Below are 23,397 nucleotides of genomic sequence, written 5' to 3'. Positions count from 1 at the left end.
TTGAAAAATAAAAGTAGATTAGGAACAAACCAAACCTGTTGCCGTCCAGTCAATTCTGACCCATAGCAACCCTACAGGACAGAGTAGAACTGCCCCATAGGGTTTCTAAGGAGCAGTTGGTGGATTTGAACTGCCAATTTTTCAGTTAGTAGCCAAGATCTTAACCACTGAGCCACAGAGATGTCTTATTCCTAGAAGAGAAGTGTTTAACATCTGTATAAAGACGATTTTAATGCTTTAATTCTTAACTCCATCCTTCTGCCATGGCCAAGTAGGAGAAAAGACTTGGGATTCAGACAATGGAATGGAAGAATTCTAAGAGAAACACATAAGGTTGTTTCTTATTCATTTCTCAAAACCTAGTCAGACTGAATATGTCACTAATTATTGTGATGGAAAATAAACCAAGTGTAGGCAGCTAAGGGGAAGAGATGGAATGAAAAGAGAATGGTTGATAAAATGTCCAAAGTTGCATAATCCATTAAACTTATAATTTTTCAAATTTGTTTCTTTATATAGTTCACTTGGAGGTGATGATTAACTTATTAGTTTCTGCAAAACACACAAGGGAAGGTTTTAACAAAGTTATATAAGTACCAATGTTCACAGTATGGCAAGGCAGAATTTATCTTAGCGACTGGTACCAATGATCTAAAAACATTTCTCCCTCATATGATCACCTAAAATCTGTTCACATACAGATAATTTCCAATACAAATTGACAAGTCTTCAATTTCCTTTTCATAAGACATCAACCAATCTTGCAAGGTTTTATTTGCAATTAACCTCCTTTGCTATAACAACATCTAACTCTAGTAACAGATCTGGATAAAGTAGGGGTAGGGAGAAGCCTGTGGATAATTGGCTTCCTCTCCAGGAAAACACACTATAATGGGGAGGTGGCAATGGAATAATCTTCAAGCAAGTTAGAAAGAACCATCATTTTTTTCTGGGATCAGGCAAATAAAGGGAATCTGCTCTGAGAGCAGGAAAAGTTCAGTGAAAACTGGGCCAAATCTACCTATATATCTCTATTGTCAGTTCTTGAATATAAATATTTGAGCTTGTAATCCTTTTCTTTAAGTGATCTAATTCTATCAGAACAAACAAGTCTATCTTAGAGGAAATACAGCTAGAATGCTCCTTAGAAATGAGGATGGCAAGACTTCATCTCACATACTTTGGACATGTTCTCAGGAGGGACCAGTCCCTGGACCAGGACATCATGCTTATAAAGTAGAGGGTCAGCAAAAGAGAGAAATACCCTCAATGAGATGGATTGACACAGTGGCTGCAAAATGGGCTCAAACATAGGATCAGCTGTGGGAATGGTACGGGACCAGATAGTGTTTCATTCTGTTGTGCATAGGGTCGCTATGAGTTGGAATTGGGTTGACCGCACCTAACAAGAAGAACTCTATCAGAAGGACCCATCCCAGCATGCAGTCCTTGAATTCCTGCTACCATTCTTGGGTACCAGCAACTCTGTCTCCCAGAGCTTAATCCTAAGTGAACACAGAATGATTTTATTAGCAGTTTCACAATGCTTTGCCATAGATTACTAAATCCCCAAGCCAGAATATTGTAGGACTGTCATGGATTGAATTATGTCCCCACAAAAATGCGTGTATCAACTTGGTTAGGCTATGATTCCTGGTATTATACGGTTGTCCTCCATTTTGTGATTGTAATTTTATGTTGAGAGAATTAGGGTGGGATGTAACACCACCCTCACTCAGGTCACCTCCCTGATCCAAGGTAAAGGGAGTTTCCCTGGGGTGTGGCCTACACCACCTTTTATCTCTCAAGACAGAAAAGGAAAGCAAAGCAAGCAAAGAGTTGGGGACCTCGTACCACAAGAAAGCAGCACTGGTTGCAGAGGGCATCCTTTGGACATGGGGTCCCTGAGCGTGAGAAGCTCCTCAACCAGAGGAACGTTGAGGACAAGGACCTTCCTCCAGAGCCGACAGACAGAAAGCCTTCCCCTGGAGCCGACACCCTAAATTTGGACTTGTAACCTACTAGACTGTCAGAAAATAAATTTCTCTTTGTTAAAGCCATCCACTTGTGGTATTTCTGTTATAGCAGCACTAGATGACTAAGACAAGGACTTTAACTGGATGCATCCAGACCAGATAACCAGTATCATTTTCTCCATCTTTCTTTTTGCCGTGTAAGCCCACTTTCTGTATTAATTAGGTTTTTTTTTTTTTTTCTGTTAGTAACAGAAACCTACTGTGGCTAGCTTAAGCTAAATATATATATTAAGAATATCAGAATCTTGCTAAATTAAAAGCCTCTCATCTGGCCTGGATGTGGGCACTGCTGCTGAGAATGAATTGTTACCACCATTGTATGCATTGCACTATGAAGATTCCAAGCCAGGTGTGAAAGAATTCAATTGAGGGAACTAAGTGATTGTATCTGCCTGGCTGCCGGGGTATGCCCTATTTGCCTTCCGTAGTCGGAAATGAGACACTGCCTCCCAACAAGATTAACCCAGTGCCGTTGAGTCGATTCCGACTCATACTGACTCTATAGGACAGAGTAGAACTGCCCCCAAAGAGTTTCCAAGGAGCACCTGGCGGATTTGAACTGCCTACCAACAAGATTACACAGGGTACTTACCCCAGATAGGATACTAAACCAGTTGCCATTGAGTCAACTCCAACTCACATTGACCCCATGTGTGTCAGGGTAGAACTGTGCTCCTTAGGGTTCTCAGTGGCTTAGTTTCCAGAAATAGATTGCCAGGCCTTTCTTTCCTGGTGCCTCTGGACGGACTCAAACAGCCAACCTTTCAGTTAGCAACCGAGCATGTCAACCATTTGCATCACCCAAGCACTCCAAAAATAGCCTCAAAATGCAAGTGCTTGCTAAAGCTTTAGGTATCTTTATGCCCAGCATAGGCTCTACGTTGACTCAAATGCTCTGTAACATAGCTAACTTGTATATACTTCTGGGAGAATTGTGAGTTATTTCCACCCTGGTCATGTCTTGGCATTGTTTTCGCCTAACAAGGATCAAAAGCAAGTTTTTTGCTTTTGTTTCCATTTGTAAGAGTTCAGTCATCATGAACCTATTAACTGTGTTGATGTGCAAGCGTTAAGTCAAATGGCTGTCACAATAGCAAAAGCCAAGTCTCCTTTGATCATAGAATCATCAATAATACATTGACTGTCCTGTGGCATGAGACAATGACTTCTCTACTTCAGAAAGGCCAGATTAATTGAACTTGTATTTCCTGTTTCCCAGGCATTTTGAGTAGGAGGAGGGCTGGCCCTCTCCACCATGCAACGCAATGGTTTGTATCCTCTTAATTTGGCTGGAGTCTTACACCTCCTCAGTCCTGATGGTCTGCATTCCAAGATGTGGGGTGTGGCAAGCAGCCCAGTTGTTTTAATTCCAGAAGCTGCTTGATGAAATTTTGCTAAGCCTCTTTTATACATACACTCTAATGAAGGGTGGGAAAATTTTGAACTCTGAGCTTCAGTTCATGAATTATGTTTACTGAATATGTAAGTGATCATAACACATTTACTTTCTTGGTTTTGACATTTTGAGACATTTGGCAATAGTTTGCTCAACACATGTAGGTAGAATACCAAACAAATCTTGTTTATCACTTGCCACCAATAAAGTTGGGGAAATCAATGTTTGAGACCCTAAGGGATAATTAAAAATCATATGATAAGTGGATGAAATGAGGGGTGCAGGTAGCAAAAGGAGTGGGAAACATTTTAGTTGTAGTGGTGGTAGTGGTGGCATAGTGGTTAAGAGCTACAGCTGGTAACCAAAGGGTTGGCAGTTCAAATCAACCAGGCACTCTTAAGAAACCCTATGGGGCAGTTCTACTCTGTCCTATAGGGTTGGTATGAGTTGGAATCAACTTGACAGGGTTGGGTTGGGTTGGGTTGGGTTGGGTTGGGTTTGGTTTGGTTTGGTTTGATGGTCGTGGTAATGGTGGCCTCCCCACCTCTCCCAAGTTCTGCTTCAGGGAGAATAGTTTCTTTTCTTTTTTTCTTCTTCTTCATGTGTTCTAGGTATAAATCAACCAATAAATTCTCTTGACTTGTACTACTTCTAGATAAATCCTACTGCTCTCATTACCCTAGGGAAATGTGTTTATCTGTAAATATATTCTGCTAGTATCAGAAGTAGCTGTTCAAATCCAACCTTGAGAGACAATATGGCCCACAAACCTGAATCTGTTGCATATAATTCCCAGGTTGTCAGCCTTAAGTATGTTTAAGTTTGCACTACACCCTAGGTTAAGATCTTGGAAAAATAAAATCTCTGAGTTGCTATAACCAAGGAAAATGTTTAAGAATTTTATGTGGAACATGATACCTTTTTGCCCAAAGCATGAGACAAGCTACATCTGTTTTCAGATCATACCTCTGTCTGGAAGTTAACACGCCTTATAAAATAGGTTATTTTTAAGGGACTACCTACGCTCAGAGCTTAGGCAGAACTGTAGAGCTATATATACAGAAAGAGAGAGAAATCATCTTTTTAATAAGCTGATGCTACAGCTAAAAGGCTAGCAGTTCAAACCCACCCAGTGGTGCCACGGGAGGAAGACCTGGCAATTTGTTCTCATAAATATTGCAGCCTAGAAAACCCTAAAAGGCAGTTCTACATTGTCACATGTGGTTGCTATGAGTTTAAAATCAATTTGACAGCACCTAACAACAACAATAGGTTTTTCCAGTGTGAATTCCAGGGTGTTGTCCCCATAGCCCATCTGGGTGACCTTTGCAATGTAAAAGCGTGGACAGTGAAGGCCTGCTGGACTGGTTCACACCATTCTCCATCACCTGCCGTGTTGTTCGGTGTGCATTAACGTTTGAGTGTTCCTAAATGCAAAGTGAAAGAGATTGGTGTATGATATGATCTCATCCATTTCAAATAATCAGGAATTCAAAGGGCTTGGAAGTGTCAACAGGGGCCTGTAGAGGGTTACATGGTTGAGATGTCTCAATAATTCATTTCTTGAACTTTGCCTCTACTTGTATACACAGCAGCCCAGCCATGGTAGTGAAATACCGTGGTAACTAGAACAAGCCAAATGGCAGTATCTGTATTCAGGAGAAAATTGTGAGTCCCCTAGAGGTCTGCTTGGACATAGAAAGTAAGTATAAGCAGGCTTGGCAGGTAGGGAAAATGAAGATGAAAAGTGCTGTTCTTGTTAGCAGCCATGGAGCCCACCCCTGACTCATGGTGACACCATGCACAACACAATAAAACACTTCTCAGCCCTGCACAATCCATGATCAGTTGTGTCTGTGATCCATAGGGTTTTCATGATTTTTGGAAGTAGATCACAAGGCCTGGGTTCCTTGTCCATTTTGGTCTGGAAGCTCCTCTGAAACTCGTTCATCATCACAGCAACGAGGCGAGCCTCCACATTCAGACAATGGTGGCTGTGCATGAGGTACATTGGCCAAGAAACACACTGGGTCTCCCTGTTAGATGAGAAGAGAAGGCTACTTAAATCATGTTTGCTAAGATTTTACCTGTAACAGTAGTTTACCCAAAGATGAAATAGATTCACTTCAATTATGTCTTACCATTTTTACCTGAAGTTTTTTAAATAGCCTCCAGTCTTTTCTGCTCCTGGTCCATCTTCTATATTGCTGTCTAAACATTCTAAATTATGAATAAGTTTGTGGTTGTTTTTGTTAGGTACTGGTGAGTCAGTTCTAATTCATAGCGACCCTATGTACAGCAGAACGAAACACTGCCTGGTCCTATATCATCCTCACAATTGTTGCTATGCTTGAGCCCATCATTGCAGCCACAGTGTTAATCCCTTTTGTTGAGGGTCTTCCTTTCTTTCACTGACCTTCTACTGTATCAGGCATGATGTCCTTCTCCAGAGACCAGACTCTTCTGATAACATGTCCAAAATATGTGAGAACAAGTTTAGTACCTGGTAATAACAGGCACTCAAGTATTTGTTGAGTGTGAATAAAGTTTCCTCCTATGATTAAAATCCTCCAATGACTTCAAATTGTCTGTAGTATATAGTCCAAATCCCTTAGCATGGTGTCTAGCACTTCATGCACCTCTATCTTTTCTAAGTTCTTGCCTCACATAACTCTTTATGACTCCCTGACTCTGAGCTGGAGCCCTGGTGGCACAGTGGTTAAGAACTCGACTGCTAACCAAAAGGTTGGCAGTTCAAATCCACCAGCTGCTATTTGAAAACGCTATGGGGCAGTGCTACTCTGTCCTGTAGGGTCTCTATGAGTCATGAGTTGCTCTCTTACCTTTCCAAGGGTTCACAAGTGCTATTTTCTCTTAGTCCTTCCTATTCTGTCTTGAAAGTTTCAATTTTTCCTCAGGCCTTCAGAAAATTCAATGAAATTTTCCTTGATGCTCTCTAGACAGATTGATGTTCCCATCATAAAGTTTCCAGGATATTAGCAAAACTTATCCTGCTTCTCAAGAGTATTGTAAATGGTTGTTGACATATTTGTCTCTTCCTCTAAAAAAAGAAAAAAAAAACAATGTCTTCTGAGGGCAGAGATTTCGGCTTGATTCTCTGTGTAAAGCATAGAGCAAGGTGGAACAAACAAAAACAGTAGGGCTAGGCAAACCTAGATTAGACTTTTGGCTGTCCTCATCTGGTCATGTGACCTTGGTGATACCAATTCATTTCTCAGAATCAGGGGGTTTTTTTGTTTGTTTTAAAAATACAAAAGAAAGCTACCTTGCTGGGTTAGCACAGGCAGATAAGACCTTTTTTGGAATAAAATATATGAGAGAGAAGCACGTTGGAAAAAAAAATAATGTAATTATCAGGTTTCCAAAGGAATCTTTTGATATTTAATGGTTTTTAGATTTTTGTTGTCAAAGCTCTTAGCCCCATTTACAGCTTATATTACAAACTCTGCGTTGACAAAGTCTACTCCAATTTCGCCTGTATTCTTTGTGAAAATAAAAGACTGAGACTTGTGAAATGTACCTTTAGTTTTTCTGCAGAACAGTAGCATTTCTAGAATGTTTTTGTCCTATCATCTAACTCAAGTTATTAGACTATCTTGGGTTTTAGAATCAGGAGTTATTGAGAGAACCAATGATTATATCATAGAATCAAACTAAGTGGATACACTATAATAGGAATATAGGTATTAATTAACCAGTCAGGGTCATAACGTAGTACTATACTCAGTTCAGGAGTTTAAATTGCAGATTTTACCATGTGAGCCAAACCTGTGCCTTCTCTGTAGGGAAAATTTGGTAAAAGCTCATTTAGTTAGTTCAAAATTCTTCATTTATTCCAAGTCATCTTGCTATGTTCATATTTGTTTGTTTTCTTAAGTTTGGATATAAGATTAATTGGAGAGAACCTAAGATGAGTAAGCTGTTGAGATCAAAAATTTAAAACTAAGAATCCCACAGACCAAAGCAAAAAAGCAAACCTACTGCCATCTTGTTGACTCCAACTCATAGTGATCCTATAGGATGGAGTAGAACTGCCCTTAGGGCCTCCAAGGCAGTAAATCTTTACAGAAACAGACAGCCACATTTTTCTGTGGGCTCGAACTTCTGACCTTTCAGTTAACAGCAGAGTGTTTTAACCATTGCACCACCAGGGCTCCTTCCAGAATCCCACAAAAGACCATGGAATTCCAGAGCCATTCCCAAAGAGGAAATGTGTTGCCAGGCCCATGAAAAAGGATTTTTCACCTTGAATTCCAGGGTATCTCTTTGTTGTAAATTAGCTGCAAGTCAGCATACTCTGAATGTTAAGCTTTAAAAGTATAACTTAGATCAAAATATAAAAATTATCTTCATTAAATCCTTAACTTTTAAGAATTTGAATTTCTTTTTACTCCTGTGCCTGTAGAAGAAAAAAAAAAAAAGAAGAAGAATAGAACCAAAGTTCCCTTTTTTAAAAACACCTCCACATTTGAAATTTGGTTGTTCTCAAAGGGTAAAATTTCTGCCAAATGGATGACAAGCTGTTGTCAAGGCATAACGGGAAGCTTCTGTGGGAGTATGCAAGGGATTAATGCACAAAAGTTGCATCACATTTTCAGCTCAGCTACTCTTTAAAACAGAAAATCTAAATTTCAAAGCTTTAATCTTTCCCAATAACCAGTACTTATGCATAGTTGCCAGTATAAGCTTGTAATGTTGTTAACTCTTGAAATAAAAATATTAACTTTTTAAAGAAATAACTCAAATTATTTTCAATGCCTTTTTACTTTATTGGTGGCGTAGTGGTTAAGTGCTACAGCTGTTAACCAAAGGATCAGCAGTTCGAATCCACCAGGCATTTCCTGGAAACCCTGTGGGGCAGTTCTACTCTGTCCTATATGGTTGTTATGAGTTGAAATTGAGTCGACGGCAAAGGGGTTTGGTTTTTTAGGTTTGTTTTTACTTTATCATTTTCTGGGTATTATAAAATAACTCAGCATGTCAAGTAAAAATATACTTGTCTTATAGGTTAAAAAATATGAGTTCCCCAATATTAAGATAATAGGAAAAGTAGGAATCAAGGCATATTGAGCATGCCATAGCCAAGGATTATTAGGTTCTTTTGCAAACTTTTATTATTGAATTCTATGGTAACCCTGGTGATGTAGTGGTTAAGTGCTACAGATACTAACCAAAAGGTTGGCAGTTTGAATTCACCAGGTGCTCCTTGGAAACTCGATGGGGCAATTCTACCCTGTCCTATAGGGTTGCTATGAGTCAGAATTGACTCGATGGCAATGGGATTTGGTTTTTTATGGTAACCACTAACTAGGCTTTTATTACTCTCATTTCAAGATTAAAAAAAAGAAACTGAAAATAGAGAAATATTATTTACCAAGGATCAAATAACTAGTTAGTGGTAGAGTCAGAATTCAAACCTAGAGTTTTTATGTATATATATTTTAAGACTCTCCTTATTCCAAAAGCTATGTCAAAAATTTTCCCAACTATGGAAAACACAGGAGATATTAAACTGAACAGGCAGTTTTTACGATTTAGGAGATGTATATAGCTTCCTGATCTAAGATACTGTAAATTTGTCTTAACATCAACACATTTTGGCAAGAAGCCAGCATAATTTTACAAGGGAGTTCCCAGAACTGAGCCAAAACAGAACACTTGAAAATATGAACCTTTCATTTCATATCCTCTGGGAAAGTAAAGGAAGGATCCTCATCCCACATGGTCATGCTCCTTGCCGACCATCCCTTCTTTGGGAAGGGTCATGCTGCATTCCTGGAATGTTTGAGGTCTTTATGGGAGGCTTCATTCCCATCCACACCCATCATTAAGGAAAACAGTGTTCATCTAACCCTTTATAGCACAGAGTTTCCACCCATTTTACAACTTAAAAAATAGCCTTCCAAGCAGCTTTCTAACAATAGCCTTTAAAGAGTTTAGGAAACTTTTTTTATTCCTTATTCCTTCTCTTATTTTGTTTTTGATAATGATAATCTATGGCCTGTTAATCTCTCAGTCACAAAGTCCCCATCCCAATGTCACTGAGTCGATTCCAGCTCATAGTGACCCTGTAGGGCAGAGTAAAACTGCAACATAGGGTTTCCAAGTTGCTGCTGGTAGATTTGAACAGCTGACATTTGGTTAATAGCCAAACTCTTAACCATTGTGCCACCAGTAGAGGGCCATGAAAATGAGGGAAAGCCTCAGTGAGATAGATTGACGCAATGACTGCAACAATGGATTCAAACATCAGGAAGATGGTGCAGGACCGGGCAACATTTCATACATAAGGTGTTCCGTTGTATATAAGGCGACCAAGAGTCAAAGCCAACCAGATGGCAACTAACAACAGTAACCTCACCATGGCCAGGTAACATAATTTAAGCAATTATTTGACTCCAAGGCCTAAGAATGAGGCATTTTACCTCCAATCTGAAAAGGAAAGTATGCCTTAGATATGGAACCATAGCACTGCAAAGAATACACGCTAGGTAACAGGTTGGCTCGTAATGTGTTTTCCTGATTTGTTGAGGTGTTTGTGAAGCCAAGAGGACCCATTCCATACACTTTGTTAATTTGAGTAAATAAGTGAAATATTACTTTCTAGCTGTTTATTTCACTAGACGTAGCACTCCCACCTTATGTTCAAATAGACAAGAGATTTAAACCATGGCAAGTGTTACCAGTAGGGAGAATAGGTACTTTTAGTTCCTAGACTCTCAAAAAACTGTGACATTTAAAGGAATTCTTTTAAGATTCCCATTAATTCCATGCTCACTCTCAAGCAACATCACTAGAAGAAAATTTTGGGGATGAGCATGCACCCCCAACTTAAAGGAGGTTTTTGCTACAATAAGAGACCACCCTGGAGTGCAAGAGTTTAAACAACTGAACTACAGTGCATACAACTGGCAGGTGGGAAATGTCCAGAAAGGAGACGTGGCCAATAGTAAAAAGAGGAAAACATTTGTTTTCCCAAAATGATTCCCACCACATTCCCACCATATTAACTATTTTACATCACAGTTCTCAATTTTCTTAATTAAAGAGACAATCACAGAATCAACTCCTGGTCTACTTGACAGTATGCGAATGACCCCTACCAGGGAAGGGATAAACCAATGCACAATTCTTGGCTATATTCCACTTATCATAGGACCACTAGTACAGCATGCTGTTGAGCATCTATTTGGTCTAAGGCTCAGTAAGGAAACGCAAAGATGACCTGGTCCCTGCTCTGGAAAACTATATTCCATAAGAAGAAACGAGCACAATTGGAAGAATGAAAATGGCAAGTGCTGTAGAGAATAAAGTTGGTGTTGTATATCAAGTCTAACAGGCAGGATTAGGGAAGATACTTGGAAGCAGATGACGATACCCTGGAAGTTCTGTAGAATCCAGGTTCCAGTCTGAACCTTGAGTAGTTGGTCAAAACATCTCCCATTAGGTTGTCAAAGCAGGTAATTGACTTGATAATAAATGCAACATTTGTACATTCCCTCACAACAGTTAATTTTAGAAATGCCAGAAATAGATTTTAAGAAAAAGAAGTTCAACAAACGGATAAGTCACCTGAATACTTAATGGAATGCTCTAAGGAAGACACCATTACTAAATGAACTGTTCACATCAGAACATGCTATTTAACTCTGAAAAAGTACAGCCAAGAAAATGGCCAGAGTCGGCGACAGCCATTTGCCCAATAGTTGATTCGAATATAGCTGTTTTCTAGTCAGTGTACTCAAGACAGTCCGAAGCTCAGAATTAAGCTGTTTGTCTTGCCTGATGATTGATTTGTATAAACATTACTGTGAATTACTTGGTCATCTTTTAAGAAAGCATATGACCAACAAGGATTCCTTCAGTTAAAAAATGCCAGAAAATTCTTTTTATGTCACTCTGACCCTAAGGGAAGCTGAAGGTATTTGCCTCTTTTGCCACATTTTTCTCCATTTTAACAGAGGTCTATCAAATAAAGATTATAAATGAGCTTTTTTATTGTGGTGAAGTATATATGACCAAAAATTTGCCACCTTAACCATTTTTTTAAGTGTACAGTTCGATGACATTAATTACATTTTTCATGTTGTACAAACATCACTGCTATCTATTTCGAAATGTTTTTTATCACCCCGAACAGAAACTCAGTACCCCTTAAGCAATAACTCCCCACTCACCATCCCGCCACCAAAAAAAAAAAAAACGCATTGCCTTCAAGTCGATTCCCACTCACAGGAACCCTATAGGACAGAGTAGAACTGCCTTACAGAATTTCCAAGGAGCAGCTGGTGGATTTGAACTGCCGACCTTTTGGTTAGTAGCTGTGCCCCCAGGGTTCCCCACTCTCCCCTCAGCCCTTGGTAATTACTAATCCACTTTTGTCTCTATGCATTTGCCTATTCTAGATATTTCTTAAATATTTTTTTCTTTCCCAATTTTATTTTATTGTTGTTGTTGAGAACATGCACAAAACATGCACCAAATCAACAGTTTCTACATGTACAATTTAGTGACGTTGATTACATTTTTCAAGTTGCACAACCATACTCACCTTCTTTTTTGAGTTATTTCTCCCTCATTAGCATAAGTTCACTATCCCCTAAGGATCCTGTCTTTGGAGTTGCTTATTCTGGATATTTTTTTTAAGTGGAATCACACAAAATTTGTCTTTTTGTGTCTGATTTATCTCATTAGCATAAGGTTTTTTTTTTTTGGTTGAATAATATTCCATTGTATCTAATACCACATTTTGTTTATCCATTTACTCATTTGTCCACTAATGGACACTTGGGTGGTTTCTGCATTTTGGCTATTGTGAATAATGCTGCAGTGATCAATGGTATACAAGTATTCGAGTCCCTGCTTTCAAGTCTTTTTGATATATACCTAGGAGTGTAATTGCTGCATCATATGGTAATTTTGGTAATTTGGAAGCCCTGGTGGCTTAGTGGTTAAGTGCTACAGCTGCTAACCAAAGGGTCAGTGGTTCGAATCCACCAGGTGCTCCTTGGAAACTTTATGGGGTGGTTCTACTCTGTCCTATAGGGTAGCTATGAGTCGGAATCAACTCGATGCCACTGGGTTTGGTTTTTGTGGTTTATGGTAATTTTATGTTTAACTTTTTGAGGAACTGCCAAACTGTTTTTCACAGCAACTGCACCATTTTGCACTCCCACCAGCAATGGACGAGGGTTCTACTTTCTCCACATCTTTGCTACCATTTGTTATTTTCTGTTTTTCTGATAATAGCCATCCCAGTGGGAGTGATATCTCATTGTTATCTCATAGTAGTTTTAGTATTTATTCCCCTCATGAGCAATGACATTGAGCATCTTTTTATGTGCCTATTGACTATTTGTTTATCTTCTTTGGAGAAACGGTTATTCAAGTCTCTTGTCCACTTAATCAGGTTGTTTGCATTTTTGTTGTTGCATTGCAGGAGTTCTTCATATATTCTGGATATTAAATCCTTATGTATATATTATTTCCAAATATTTTCTCCCATTCTGTAGGCTGTCTCCTCCCCTTCTTTTATAGTCTTTTGAGGCACAAAAGTTTTTAATTTAAATGAAGTCCAATTATCTATTTTACTTTGTTTCTCACACTTTTGGTGTCACGTCTAAGAATCCAGTATCAAAAACAAGGTCTTAAAGCTTCCTCCTTATATTTTCTTCTAAAAGTTTTATGGTTTTACCTCTTATATTTAGGTCACTGATCCATTTTGAGTCAATTTTTGTATATAATGTGACGTAATGGCTCAACTTCCTTCTTTTGCATGTGGAGATCCATTTTTCCCAGATCTTTTTGTTGAAGAGATGAATAAATTTTTAACATGCTTTTTTCAAAGCCTCTAAGCCTTCAGTTGACCCTTTTAGGGTCAGTGTCAACAATTATTCATATGACTATATCCAGCCCAGGTCAGAACAAGGCCCACTATCTGTGAGAAGTAGACTGGGAAGTTGTCCATCAGGGATCAGGCATGTCTATAATCACTAAGAGCAGAAATCAGTGATCTTCTAAATCAAAGCGGTTTGTGTTGCACCCAGGAAGTCATTTTCAACATTAACATATAGTAGGTCCATGGGTTTTTGCTAGGTAGGTCATCTACAGGAGGACATTTTGAATAGAAATTGTAGCTTCCTCTCCAGGTAGTGCCTATTGTAGACTCCGTAGGGGGATTGTTATTAAAATCAGGTGTTTGTTTTTATAGCCTTAAAGCTTGTTTCTTTCTTTTGCTATAAGTCCTGAGGTCTTTCTCCTTTATATGAGAGAGAGCTTTGTATAAATTAACCAAATTCAAAGAAGTCTGGTGTGTATTATAGAATAGTAATATAGTAAGCTTGACCTTAATAAGAGCTGTGTCCCAAGTCTTCAGCAAATCCCCAAATAAACAGATACATTCTTGTTTGTACAGCCTCCTAGCTTTCTCAGAAGTTGCATTTGCCTCAAGAATTATTTCTGTTTATTACAATTTCTACTTTGTATTTGAGTTTTAACTGTCCCTTGTGGGACATTTTTTATAAACATCAATAATACTTGGCTTTTCTTGAAAATTACTGCAAGAAGTTGAGAATAAGAAAGCCAGGGTAAGATGGGAATGTTGGGTGGATCAGTCACAGATTAAAGATTGTTTTAGCTTACACGATGCTTTCAGCAAAATTGAAGGTGACTGTATTTAGAGATGTCTAGGATAGTCAAAATTATCTCAACTGCTAAGACCCTACTTGACATTTACCCACTGTCTTAGCCTGGGTTCTCTAGAGAAGCAAAACCAGTGAAATATATATGCATATGCGCACACATATACATAGAGAGAGAGAGATTTATCTCAAGGAAATGGCTCACACAGTTGTGGAGACTGGCAAGTCCCAAATCCCTGAGTCAGATAATAGGCTGGAGGCTTCTCCTGACTCACATGGTTGCAGGATCCAACAAACCCACAATTGGCAAGTCAGACAGTAGTCTGTTGGCTCACAGGGCTGTAGAAGCTGGTGGATCCCAAAATTGGCAGATCAGATGGCAGACAGCTGGCTCACAGGGCTATAAAAAAAAAAAAAAAATTTTTTTTTTTTTTTTTTAGTAACTGGAAAATCCCAGAATCAGCAGATCAGACAACAGGCTCAAGTCCCAAGAATGAGAGGTCAGATGATGAGCTAGAAGCAGAATCCAGAGCAAGGGAGAGTCTTGCCAGAGTATTTATGCATATATATATTTATATATATATACGATGCAGGTCATGTCCCCAAGGAAACTCCCCCTACATCAGAGTAAGGGTGTGACTTGAGTCACACCTTCTTGCTAGGCTGTGATTCAAGATACACCCTGCAATAATCCTGCCTTGTTAACATATAGATGTTAGGATTCATAACACATAAAATGGAGGATAGTTACATAGTATTACAAAATTGAGGATAATTACATCAGACCACAAAATGGAGGACAGCCATACAGTACTAGTATTCATGTCCTAGCCAAGTTGACATACAACATTAACCATCACACCCACATTGGAAAATAGGTAGTATATTCCTGTCTTCTTATATGCTGATCTAAAACAAAATGAGATATTAATAAAGAGTGTCCTCTGTGTTGTTTGTATCCTACTTGTTCCATGTGAATTTTTCCTCCCCCCTGGCTAACACTACCACGTTGGTTCTATATTCAATATTCTGCAACTTAACCACTTCTTTTAGGCCACCTCCATCAATTTAGGCCATGCAGTGTTTGTTGCTATGCTTCTTTCGTTCATCTTAACTCCCCATCTCCAAAATGAATGCTTACCTGCCTATACCTCCTCCTTTTCCACTGGTGTCTGCAGACCTCCTACATAACAATGTATGAATTTAATGAATCAATCCATGAGAATAGGACTGCCCCATAGGGTTTCCAAGGAGTGGCTGGTGGATTTGAACTGCCAACCCTTTTGTTTAGCAGCCCATTGGGACATATCGCGTCAAGTCTCTTCACAAGTGGGCTTTAAATAAACAAATCAGGCTTCATGAAAGAGCAGAAAGAACTATGTGAGACATTACAAGGGATGAAACTGATTTCAAATAATTTCAACAACAAAATTATGCTTCAATAGCTGTAATCTCCTACCACCCACACTTTTGGTACATTATAGGGCTATTTTCCCTTAGTCTTATGCAACTTTCAGTAGCTGTGAGATGAGGCTGGAGAGCAAAAGATGAAGCCAGATGATATTCTGTCTTGTATCAATTAAGAGCCAGCAGAGGCTTTTATGAGAAGGAGAGTGAGAGTATCATATTGATTTCCGTAGTACAACCATGTGAAGAATGATCTGGGTGCAGAGAGAAACTGGAGACAGGAAGAAGAGAGAAAGAGCTGTTAGAGTAGCCCTAGTCAATAAGAGGAGCACTGGTGGTGCAGTGGTTAAGAGTTCGACTGCTAAACAAAAAGGTTGGCAGTTCAAATCCACCAGCTGCTCCTTGAAAACCCTATGGGGCAGTACTACTCTGTCCTATAGGGTCCCTATGAGTTGAAATCAACTCGACAGCATTGGGTTTGGTTTTTTTGGCTTAATCAACAAGATAGAGAAGAGAGGTGATATTTGTGAGACTTCAGTAAAACAAAGTCTCGGTTAAATTACTCACTAACTCTATGATCTTGGATAAGCCTCTTTACCGCTATTTCTTCACTTGTAAATTGTGAGTGATAGGCCTTCTTCCAAATACCGTTGTAAGAATTAGTATATGAGAAAGCTCTTTATAGGGCATTAAATCCTATAAAACCACAAGGATTTAGTAGTTGTATTTGATTATTGTTATCTGTGAGAGGAATATGATTATTATTATACTGCACTATCCTAACAAGGCACACATTTTCAAAACATATAACAAGGCAGCCAAGGAAGCCAGATGAGAATTTCTGCTTATAATAAGAAAGATTCTAAAAGGCCAGTAAGCTTCTATGAAACAGCTACATGAATGCACTTTACAATGCAAGACATTGGTACTTATGTCAGACCAGATATGAAGACTAACATCTTTCATTTGAAAACTGAAATTTCATTTCACTGAAAAAGAATCACTGGCTTCTATCACCCACTCTAGTAGTACTGGGAAATCACCAAATGAAATGTTTATTCTAAAAATTGTACATTTTATCTGGCACTGGCTAGCACTAGAGTAAATGCAACTTGAATGGGGTGAGGATGCTGGCATTTCTTCCCAAGGCTATTTTTTTTTTAAGTTGATATTTCTTAGTATTCTTAAATCAAAAGAGAGGAAATGTTTTATCTAGCATTTTTTCTCAGTCTTGAGTAATATCCAGTTTAAAGAAAAAAAATAGTTGGATTAGAACACTTTAGATATAATGTTAAATACAAACAAAATTAAGAATACCTTATATTTGTAGCACCTGTGCAACCATAAAACCAAATGTCTTAGGCTAGGTTCTCTAGAGAATCAAAACCAGTAAGGCGTATAAATACATACAGAGATTCACATCAAGGAAATGGCTCATGAGATTGTAGAGGCTGGAACGTCCCAAGTCTTTGGATCAAGATAGAGGCTTCTCCTGATTCCCATAGTCACAGGGGCCGGCAAACCCAAGATTAGCACATCCGAGAGCAGCGCTTTTGCTCACAGGCTGTGAAGATTGATGAATCCCCATGTCTACAGGTAAGCTGCTTGCTCAAGTCCCAAGAAATGGAAGTCAGACTAACAAGAGGCAGCTGCAGGATCCAGAGAAGGCAAAAGCCAGAACATCCACTTATACTTGGATGCAGGCTACACACCCAAAGAAACTTCCTTTCAACTGATCGACTACTCACAGCAGATCCCATCATGGGGGTGATCACATGTAAACACTGAGAATTGTGGCCCAGCCAAGCTGACACATAATCTTAACCATCACAAGTGTTCCAACTAAGTACAACCAATCAACAAAACTTAAAATATTCAAATTAATAATTAAATCCAGCAGATGATGTTGGGTTTAATAGGAAGAAGCTATAGAATTAGAACCAGTCTTATATTCGATCTGTCTGTATTTTTACACGCATCCTGCTAATGCAGAGATTACCTGTTCTTACATGAACAGAACACTTCCAAGACTGCTAGTTCAGAGTAATCACAGTTTATCCAACAAGCAATCTTCAGATACAAATCTAACACATGAAAAACGAGTAAAGCCATTTTGTCTACTTCAAGTTACACTTGAAAAATGGGTAAAGCCGTTTTGTTTACTCAAAGTTCAAGTTACCATAGTGACTTTGTTGAAATCAACATTAAATATTTTTATATTTTACTGATCGCTAAAATTGAAAGCAGCAAATTTCTTCATTATATATATAGTGCTTACTTGTTACTGTTGTTAGCTGCTGTTGAGCCGATTCCAACTCATGGCAACCCCAGGTGTTACAGAGTAGAACTGCTCCATAGAGTTTTCTTGGCTGTAACAGTAACAGAAGCAGATTACCAGGCTTTTTGTTCTGTACTACCACTGGGTGGATTTGAACCACTAAACTTTAGGTTAGCAGTAGAGTGCCAACCATTTGTTCTACCTAGCAACCTTACTGAATTGTTACAGTTTCACATCAGAAACAGCTGCATAAAGCAGTCACTTACCATATGAACGTGGTATAGATATACCAATTGATTCGTCAATTCCAACTTAGTGAAACCTTCACTGTGCAGATGTTTTGCCCACATATTGCACAAATACAATATCATAACCCAGTACGACCTGGGAGCTGATGTGATGCTAAGATGGCCATCCAGATGATGCAGAATGTGCTTATTAATTTTATTTACAAAATGGAGAACCAACGGAAAACCAAACCTTTTGCTGTTGAGTCAATTTTGACTCATAGCAACCCTAGAGGACAGAATAGAACTGTTCCATAGGGTTTCCAGGGAGCAGATGGTTAGCAGCCCAAGCTCTTAACCACTGCACCACCAGGGCTCCCAAAATGAGACACTGTGTAAAAATCCTTGGGAAATTTTTAGACTGTGAAGAAACCATGTGCAGACCTCCATCTGAGATACTGCCATTGAAAGTGAACTCTAATTTGTGCTTATTTATGAGAAAAGCATTCTAAACTATAGTTCCCTTTACTGTAAGGTAAACTTTATAACTAAAACAGCAGAAAAAGAGGGTGATCGATATTTATTTCCTTAGAAAAAGAGAACACAGTTAATTAACCTAGACTTTACTAGTTTTTTTTTTTTTTACTAAAGTAAGAAATAATAGCTGGTGAGCAGACAATATGCAATATAGATAATATAGAGAAAACTGACACATTGGTCTGTTGCTAGGACAATAATCCCTGTGGAGTCTAGGCAGGGAAGAAGCTGAAGCAAGGCTAATGTAGAGGTTAAAAAAGTATACACACATGTTTTGTTAATAGTCCTTGTTTCTTCAAAGGCAAACAAGTTGTTTGGGAATAAGTTACAGAAAAAAAAAGAAACTAAAAAAATACTTACCTTCACCAGAAATTAAGTCAACCCCTGAGACCTATCTCACGATTCACATAGAACAATGCAGGCATCTAGACACACATTCTCTTTAGAATACACCCCAGTGAAAAGCGAATGTGTGAAAATCTTCAAGAAAGCGATGTGTTCATACTGCCACAAAAGTGATAGCAACCATGCCACCATTAATCACCTTTTGTTTGCCAACTCAGTCCTATCGACCTTTGAGAAATGGCCCAAAATAAGCAGGCACTGTTTTTAGGACCACCTCTGATCCAAGGGTTTATATTGAATGAGAAAAATGATACTACCCAATAAATGACCCTCATATGCTTGGCTTTGTTTTTTTAATCACTGATTGTTAAAAAAAAAAAGAGTATTATTTTGGACCTGTAAGTTTTTCCCAGTGATTAAATCACTCTGTCAGGGATGAGGGAATATGAAATTTATTCATCTGTAAATTTGTTAACTTTAAGATCTCTAGTCTTGGGGGTTTTAGTATTAATACCAAAAATATGAACTCTCAAGCCTAAGGCAATAGTTTGCCCAGTATGTCTTTTAATTTCATTTACAGTTTTTTGCTATAGGGTATCTATGAGTCAGAATCTACTCAACAGCAGTGGGGCTTGATTTTTAGCTTTATGGCTTTCTGAACAACGATTTTTTTGGCAGGATTATATATAGTTTTTCTTTTGTGTTAGAAAGATCTTCCAATCCAAATATCTGAAAAATAATTGTTGAAATTTTCTTTTTCTAAGTTTTTTTTTTAAAGTTAACCCTTTAATTTATCTGGATTTTCAGCTGTGTGAAGTGCAGATTCACATTATGTTTTAATATCCCTCTCTCCCATCTTAGAACTTTTCTACCTCCCAACTTTTCTATCCAATGCATTATTTCCATAAGCACCCACAGCTAGCTTCTAGCTTATTTCAGCTGATAATGATATCAACTCTCTGATTTTCAGCTTTTAATGGTGGCTGCAATAAAACAACAACCCTTTCAGACCCAAAGGAATGGATCTCTAAAGAAAGAATTTATTCAAATTACAGGAGATAATTAAATATCTTTATATTTTTGAACTGGAGTTCCTGCCTAGAAATCCTAAAGCCTACCAGCTAGATGTCAGCCAACTTGTAAACAAAGCATTTTCTTTTCTTTATATGGACTCTGTCCTATAGGGTCACTATGAGTCAGGATCAACTCAACAGCAACGGATTTTCACAGCCTTAACTCTGATTTAGACAATGTCAAACATTAGCTACCTGTAAATGTTAAAAGACTTAGAGATGACCTAAACCAAAATAACCAAACCTGTTAAGGTCAAGTCAATCCCAACTGATAGAGACCCTATAGGATAGAGTAGAATTGCCTCCATAGAGTTGCCAAGGTTGTAACCTTTACAGAAACAATTTCACATCTTTTTTTCCCACAGAGCAGCTGATGGATTCTAACTGCTAATCCTTCAATTAACAGCTGAGAGCTTTAACCACTGTGCCACCAGGGCTACTTATACAGGTGACTTTCCCAAGTAGACAATGGGACAAACTAAATTTTTGTTTGTTGATTTCAATGCATTCTTGAAATAAACCACTTTGGACAAGATCTATAGATCATCTGTTGGCTCCAAGAAGTACTGGGTTATTTCCAGCCTTCTCACGATGTGCGTGTGTTTGTGTGTGTGTGTGCGTGTGTGCGTGTGTGTGTGTGTTGGAGAACCTGACCAGATCAACCCACTGGGCCTAGTATTTGATTAATCTGGGGCCCCTTAAGCATCATCAAAATACTATACAATGCAATTAGTTTAAGCTAGCACATGGTTGTTGGTACTGACTCTGTCACCTCAAAATCTAGACTCTCAAAGGCCCATGTAGAGTTCCAAAACATTTTAGGATATCCACAGTATTCAAATACATGTATAGAAACTGAAGTGACTACAGAATAAATAGATCTGAACACTGTCAAGTCTCAAAGGTAAAATTCCGGGCATTTTTATATAGTAAGTCCAAGAAGTGTGAACAAACAACAACAAAAAAAAAACCCAAAAAGTCCAAGAAGTGTGAGTAATGGCAAATGAAAAGAATCTTTGAGTCAGAATCAAATATTTCAGGATTTTTGTTTCTGGACCTAAATTAAAATTTCAGATAAAATAGTCATTTTATCTGAAAATGTAAGTAGAGAACAAATGAACAAAAATAAGGAAATCTACCTGTACTCAGTTGAAATTGTGTACCAGTTCTGTAGAATGCATGGGTGACAGCGACTGCAATCATCATGAACTTAATTTCATCTAGTCTATGTATGCAGGACCAGATAATTGTACATAAGGTCACTATGAGTAGGAACCAACTCCATGGTACGTAATAACAACAACAACATGTAGTCATGTAGAGAGTCAGTGAAAAAGGGGAAGACCTTCAACAAGATGGATTGACACACATTGGCTGCAACGATGGGCTCAAACAAAACAACAATTGTGAGGATGCAGTTAAGTGCTCAGCTGCTAATCAAAAGGTTAGTGGTTTGACCCCACCCAGAAGCTCCTTGGGTGAAAGACCTTGTGATCTACTTCTATGAAATTAGTCTAGAAAACCTTATGCGGCATTTCTACTCTGTCACATGGGGTCACTATGAGTAGGAATAAACTCAACAGCATCCAACAGAAACAACATGTAGAAAACTCTGCCTAACTATGACTATAAACTTGATCAATTCAACTGAAAGTCATTTCGTTAAAATAAATATTAAGACAAACATTTAAGCTTTTAGGATGTCATGTTCCTGTGAGAGTTGGTTCTTGATGTCTTACCTAGAAAACTATTTAGTGTATTCCTGTATCAGAGGATGGGGCAGGACCAGGCAACATTTCGTTCTGTTACACAAAGAATAGCTATGAGTTGGAGTCAATGGCGCCTAACAACAACAGAATGACAGTGATATTTGTGCCACTTCTGCTTCTACCAAAATATAAGTGAATCTTACAATTACTCAAAGTTCGTAATCTATTGAAATCTTCCAGCTAAGAAGGTATTTGAAAGAAGATTTGAGTTTCATGATCTGAAGATGGCCTACCAAAAACTACCATCTCATGATTAATATTTTTGCAGATTTGTCTTCAAAATGTTTAGTTCTTCCTCAAAAACTTGTCCTTGCAATAACCAGTTTCTGAAATATCTTTATTACATGTTGCATAACTTTTTTCCACTCAATATAATGATTCTCTTCCTTACCGCCATACATATAATCTTTTTAATTAAAAACACATTTCTTTGTTATAAAGACTGAAATGAAGCAAATATCAACAGCGACCCCCAAATATTTAGGTATTGTTAAAATTAAAAAATGGTTTTCTTTGTCTATTTTTTAGTAATAGTAATGACATTTACCATTCATTGACTACTTATTACACAAGTGCCTGCAAAGCACTTGACCTACTTTGTCTAATATTTTTATTCCTGTACAAAACCATTTATCAAGTCGGGTTGTGACTTTTTCATTTTAAGGAATTTATTTTCTGATGATGTTCACAGCCTCTGATGCAAATTCTCTCTGTATGTTAACCCATCTCTAGGTAACCAAAGAAAGCAATCAAATTAGCGTCTTACTCTTGAGAAAAAATTCTTCATGAATATGATGCTTCTGGTAATGGAAAGTTTCCCTGTCAATTTACTCTACAAATAAAAGGAAACATCTCTTTACTTTTCAGTCTCAGGGTTGGAGCTGTGGTGGTACAGTGCTCCTTGGAAACCCTGTACAGCAGTTCTGTTTTGTCCTACAGTGTCGCTACGAGTCAGAGTCAACTCGATGGCAACAGGTTAGTGTATCGTACATGTGTGATAGAAAATAAATGTTCTATCATGAGGAAATTCTAGGTGAGGGAGACTAGAAAAGATCTGGCCAAACTGTATTAGAATGCTCAAGAATTCAAGTTAAAGAGTGAATAATTCAAACTTACACTGATTTGATCTGTATGATTTTCTCCTCTTGTTCTGTAAGATGCTTCTTCTTGTCATTTTTGCTGCTGACATTCTTCATTATCTTTTGACTTCCAAATAAAAGAGCTCAGCTGCTATCCAGAAATTTGGCAGTTCAAATCCACCACCTGCTCCTTGGAAATCTTATGGGGTAGTTCTATTTTGTCCTACAGGGTCACTACAAGTAGGAATTGACTCAATGGCAAAAGCTTGGTCTTTTTTTTTGGCAGGGGGGGGTTGTGTTTCAGGTCTAGTTAAAAGTTAGAAATATATATTCTTCATTTTGGTTTTGTAGAACCTATGCATCCTTAGCATTGGTGTCACATTTTGAAGAGAATATGAATGTCTCTGAACAATATTCCTGGTACTCAAACTTTGAGAGTATCTTGATCCACAATGAAGTTTTTAAATACTGATTGTTGATGATATATACATGGCATATCAAGAACCCAGGAAATCACCAAATGGGATTTTCAAGGACAAATACCAATACTAACTCCTTTACTTCCCCTGAAAACACCTTAACTAATTAT

The sequence above is a fragment of the Elephas maximus genome, chromosome 18 (genome assembly GCF_024166365.1).
Source record: "Elephas maximus indicus isolate mEleMax1 chromosome 18, mEleMax1 primary haplotype, whole genome shotgun sequence".
In the NCBI taxonomy this organism is placed as follows: Eukaryota; Metazoa; Chordata; class Mammalia; order Proboscidea; family Elephantidae; genus Elephas; species Elephas maximus.
The sequence above is the reverse complement of the archived record's forward strand: the minus strand, read 5'-3'. Positions refer to the sequence as shown.